The sequence below is a fragment of the Lampris incognitus genome, chromosome 14, assembly GCF_029633865.1.
Source record: "Lampris incognitus isolate fLamInc1 chromosome 14, fLamInc1.hap2, whole genome shotgun sequence".
NCBI classification, from domain to species: domain Eukaryota; kingdom Metazoa; phylum Chordata; class Actinopteri; order Lampriformes; family Lampridae; genus Lampris; species Lampris incognitus.
In genome coordinates, this window is record NC_079224.1 from 18,852,515 (window position 1) to 18,858,514 (window position 6,000).

A 6,000-nucleotide genomic window follows, 5' to 3' on the forward strand; every position below is an offset into this window, starting at 1 on the left:
TGCACGGCGGCTGCCCACTGCTGCTAGCTACACAGCTAGGATGGGTTAAGTGTAGAGCATAATTTGCCCATGGGGATTAATAAAGTATATCAAAATTAAAAAAAGGTAACACTTTATAAGAGCTACACAAATGAAGCATTAGTTAAGTATTAGTAACTACTGAATTCATCATTTGTAAAGCATTTGTAAAGCAAGACATGCACCAATGGTTAGTGTGTTAATAGATGTTTTACTTATTAATACTGCAATTCATGACTAATTCATGCACAACAAATATACACCTAAATATTTTGTTCATTATGTATTTACACTTTCTAAAGGATCTTAATTAGACTGTTGTGAGTCTCAAGGTCCTGCTGGCCTTTCAATCTAATTTGTAACTGCTTTGTAAGGCGTAGACAGTCCTCACTTTAGACGAGGTCATACAAAATACTTAAGTGACAACTAGCAACTACCTGAATTAGTCATGATTTGATTTGATATACTTTATTGATCCCCGTAGGGAAACGAATTGCAATATTAATAAGTATTTATAAAACATCTATTAACACGCTCACTAACCATTGGCGCATGCCTTGCTTTACAAATGCTTTACAAATGCTTTACATATGATTACGTTTACATTACGTTACAGTCATTTAGCGACTTACAATAAGTGCATTTAACGTAGGAAATCAGAACTACTAGTCATCAGAGGTCATCAGTGCATCTTCTCTCTAAACAAGCAGCTAAGAGCAAAACCGGTGCTAAAGTAAAAGCATGATGAATTCAGTAGTTACTGATACTTAACTAATGCTTCGTTTGTGTAGTTACAGTGTTACCAAAACAAATAATAATAATAATAATAACCCTAACACCCCCCAGCCCCAATTCTAACCGTAACCCGGTCACACCAAGGGGAGTCAGATTCTGCGGGGGGAACCGGAAATTCTGCAACATCGGCCAATCGCTCCCGTGTTCAAAACTGCATGAAGACGTTGACTTGTCTTCTCTTTACCACTAGCTGGCAGCAGTGACACTGGTGGCGTAAAAAAAATAATTTGCCTCCTGCTGCTCCGTTCTGTTACAGTATGCCGCATGTTCACATCTTCTAAGTAGGCCCAGCAAATGTCCTTAAAACTAATATAATAATAATAATGATAATAATGATAATAACAAACAACTTTATTTATATCGCACCTTTCTAAACAACGTTACGAGGTGCCCTAAACCAAATGTTGTACACTCGTCAACTGCTTATCCAGAAAGAATCTTTTCACTTATACTGAACTATTTCGAGCAGCCTTGTGGTCCGGTACGCCAGACTGCAGGAGACCCTCAGCTCGGATAAATGTCGAACGTAGTATAACTCATCGGGGAAACGTGCACGTGAACAGATGCGCATGACGCACCGTGGCGGAGGGAACAGCTTTTATAGGCCGAGTCATGTTGTGTTTATGGTGACCATAACAGGCAGTAATAGCAGGTCCTGTCACTTCTGCTGCGGACATCTGCAGAGGCCCAACCTCAGCCCAGTCATCACACCTTCATATACACGATACACATCGCCCTGGACAGAGCTGACCAACCTATTTACAGCCATGAATCATGAGGGTCAGTGTTGCTGGCTTTGTCAGCTTCATTTTCCCCCTCCCTCTCTCTCTCTCATTATTACAGGGAAATGAAAGATATCCAGCAATTCAGTGTTATCTGGGCTTATAGAGATGTGTTGTGCTCAGTAAAAGACAACCAACTTGTTTTTCTCTGGAGAATTGATGTGATTTACTTTTTATTTTCAAATACTTATTTATTTGCTTGTGGTTTGAATGTGATTGTATTTTTTTTTAAATAAAAGTTACTTTTTAGAAATAAAAAAACATTTCTCTCTCTCTCTCGCTCTCACTCTCTCTCTCTCTCACTCTCCCCCCCCCTCTCTCTCTCTCACACTCTCCCTCTCTCTCTCTCTCACTCTCCCTCTCTCGCTCTCTCCCCCCCTCTCTCTCTCACACACTCTCCCTCTCTCTCTCCCTCTCTCTCCCTCTCTCTCTCATACTCTCCCTCTCTCTCGCTCTCTCTCTCACACTCTCCCTCTCTCGTTCTCTCTCTCTCTCTCTCTCTCTCTCTCTCTCTCTCTCTCTCTCTCTCTCTCTCTCTCTCTCTCTCTCTCTCTCATACACTCTCCCTCTCTCTCGCTCTCTCTCTCACACTCTCCCTCTCTCGTTCTCTCTCTCTCTCTCTCTCTCTCTCTCTCCCTCTCATTATTACAGGGAAATGAAAGATATTCAGCAATTCAGTGTTATCTGGGCTTATAGAGATGTGTTGTGCTCAGTAAAAGACAACCAACTTGTTTTTCTCTGGAGAATTGATGTGATTTACTTTTTCTTTTCAAATACTTATTTATTTGCTTGTGGTTTGAATGTAATTGTATTTTTTTAAATAAAAGTTACTTTAAAAAATCTCTCTCTCTCTCTCTCTCTCTCTCTCTCTCTCTCTCTCTCTCTCTCGCTCTCTTTCTGTGTTTGTGTGTGTGTGTGTGTGTGTGCGCGCGCGCGCCATATTATGTCATCTTGATAGACTATCTGCGGGGAGATTATGAGGAAACGCTATCACAACTTTATTCAGTATCAGCTGAATATCAGCCAGTTGGGGAGAGCGTGTGTATACTAAGCCGTGGCTGTTGGTGCGAACTATGTCGACCTCAGATAGTCCGGTCAAATACACCAAGCCTGGTGATTTACATAAAAGAGGAAATGACAAACAAAGAAAGGGGAAAAGGGGAAGAATTTTTTTTCTTATGCATTTCTACTGAGCACAGTACATATGGAAATAATACCAGCCCTTCAGTATGGAAAAATACTTACAGGACAATCTGTGAATGTGTAGTCAGATTTGTGAATGTGTATTTATATTTGCAAATGTGTCCTCAGAAGCTGGAAACGTGTATTCAGGTTTCCAAACATGTGGTCGTATTTCTAAAAGTGCGTTCAAATTTGTAGAGCTGCACCACAGCCTTCAAATAAGGATATAATTCAATATTGCCATGGACTCTTGTCAATGTGTACACAATTGCAAACATAAAACCAAATTTGTACCCAATTGTCTTAAGTTTTAGAGCCACGTTGCTCCTAATCAGAATCAGAATCAACTTTATCGGCCAAGTGGGCCTATATGCACATGAGGAATATGACTCCGACTCACAGCAGCTTCTAGCAGTTGCAGACATCACTCACACACACACACACACACACACACACACACACACACACACACACACACACACACACACACACACACACACACACACACACACACACACAAGAGAACAGCAGCCATTAACGGAACAACAGGGCATTGGAAGCATGTACGCACAACAAGTATGCCGCTTCTATACAGGGTTTTGTCATGGCTGAGTAATCAACAGCCTATGCCCATACATTATACCATATTGCTTATATACTATATTATTGCCCATACACTATACCATTATACCAATACCACAACTCCACAACCCATCAGGCCCATATATACCATGCTATAACTCACACTACTATATTACACTACATTTTCTTTTATATACCCAAAACATACACTATATATTCACCTACCATCCACCACACAACTACAAACTATACTATATACCTATGTTACAACCACAGCAATGAGAGCAATAAGTTGTAACCAGTATACAGCAGTTGTATGTGTATCTACAGTTGCACATCTGGTTTAAAGAGGTACTGCACAGACATGTGACACATCTTGACTAGAGGGGGCTATTTACCAAGTGTTATATTTACATAATATGTGTCTATTATGGGGAGGGGGGACTGTTCCTGTGTCTGGTGGGGTTGTATGACTGTCCTGGGTGTGTGTTTGTGTGTGGGGGGGGGGTAGTTACAGTGCTATCACTGATGCCCACAGTCATTTGTACTCTGAAGTTAATGGAAAGGGTGATACCGGGCTTCAAGCTAACAATCTTTTGCAAAAAATGGAAGAACTGGAATTTGTGCTTATGCTGCATGTTTGGACCCCGTGTGCTAGTTCATGTTCACAAGGCCAGCGAAGCCATTCAGGAATCAGAACTGTTATTGAGTACTTGTGCAAGACTGTACGGTTCACGGCAGGATTTTTTTAAGCAAAATTGGGGAAAGATTTTGATGAGCTTGCGCAACAAGCAAAAGCCGCCTTGCCGAATGTTAACTACAGAAACTATCAGAAGGAGACAAGAGAGTAAGGAAACGGCGAGGAAAGGACAGAAGTGCACCTGGCCCCGATTCCTTAGACGAGCTCTCTTCAAGGGATAAGTTTAGGGATAAAATCTTTATTCCTATACTAGACGCACTTGAAGCCAATTTAAGAAGAAGCGCTGCTGTATACAGCGATGTTGCACCGATGTTTTCCTTTCTTGCTAAGCCGACAGCCTCTAAGCAAGAAATTCAGCAAGGTGCTGAACTGTTGATGGATGCATACCCAGAAGATGTTGAACTGAAACTTACTGATGAACTTTTGCACTTTCACTTGTACGTGAGACAAAACTGCAGACCTACAGAAGAGTACTCTCTGTCCCATACAGAGCTTTATCAAATTATATACAGGGGAAAAAATCAGATGGCCTTCCTTAATGTGGAAGCAATATTGCGGCTATGTCTTAGCTTAATGGTCAGTAACTGCTCAGGAGAGAGAATTAAAAATGAATTAAGGGCCGCAGTGTTTCAAGAGGCCCTGTGATGGACTGGCGGCCTGTCCAGGGTGGCTCCCTGCCTCCCGCCTCCCGCCCAATGACTGCTGGGATAGGCTCCAGCATCCCCGCGACCCTGAGAGCAGGATAAGCGGTTTGGATAATGGATGGATGGATGGATGGATACACTTGTTAATACGCATTCGGCCATTTTTTGAATGTTGTCCTTTTGTGACACACGTTGATTTCTTTTTTTTCCCCCTCCCTTTTTTTTTCTCCCAGCTACCCCACTCTTCCGAGCCATCCCTGTCATTGCTCCATCCTCTCTGTCGATCCGGGGAGGGCTGCAGACTACCACATGTCCCGTCCGATACATGTGGAGTCACCGGCCGCTTCTTTTCACCTGACAGCGAGGAGTTTCGCCAGAGGGACGTAGCCCGTGGGAGGATCACGCTATTCCCCCTAGTTCCCCCTCAACAGGTGCCCGGACCGACCAGAGTAGGCGCTAGTGCAGCGACCAGGACACATACCCACATCCGGCTTCCCACCCGCAGACACGGCCAGTTGTGTCTGTAGGGACGCCCGACCAAGCCGGAGGTAACACGGGGATTCGAACCGACGATCCCCGTGTTGGTAGGGAACGGAATAGACCGCCACGCCCCCCGCATCTCTCACATCGATTTCTACACGTACGATACTTACAGGATACTTACTGTGTATGGCAACTGTGTTTTTCACTATGTATGAGTATTTGTGTTAATGTTGTTATCTTGATGTGAATGAAGAATTGGACTATTAAAGGCTTTGTTAAAGGTCAAAGGTCTCTCTCTCTCTCTCTCTCTCTCTTTCTCTCTCTTCCCCCTCTCACACTGAGCTAACAACGTGCTGGGTTTAGCATCATACCAGATAATAACAATGTTCTTTACAGTTAAGGACTGTGGCCTCTACTTACAGACTACTGAACAAGTCTGCAGGTATGAATGCAGCCACCGAATACACACGTGCAAGCGCGACCACAACGAATCGACGGACGCACCCGCAGCTTGCCCTGCTTTAAGGGCTCCGTGCACCGCCGGCGGATGGAGGAAGGCCCCTGGCGCAGCTGCCGGGCTCCCGCCATTATTCTGTCAAGATGGACCGAGGCGCAGCCGGACAAAGGTGCTGATTCATCCCTATTGAACGCATCTGTCCTTGACGGTCCACTGAAACAGCGCTGATATTAGCTTTAAAATGGAGACGTTGGCTTGGAGTTTTACGCGGAGGGTAACGTGGTACAGACAACAATCAATGGCGCATTTTCTTTTATCTATCTATTTATTTATTTAACTAAAGTCCCATCCAACCGC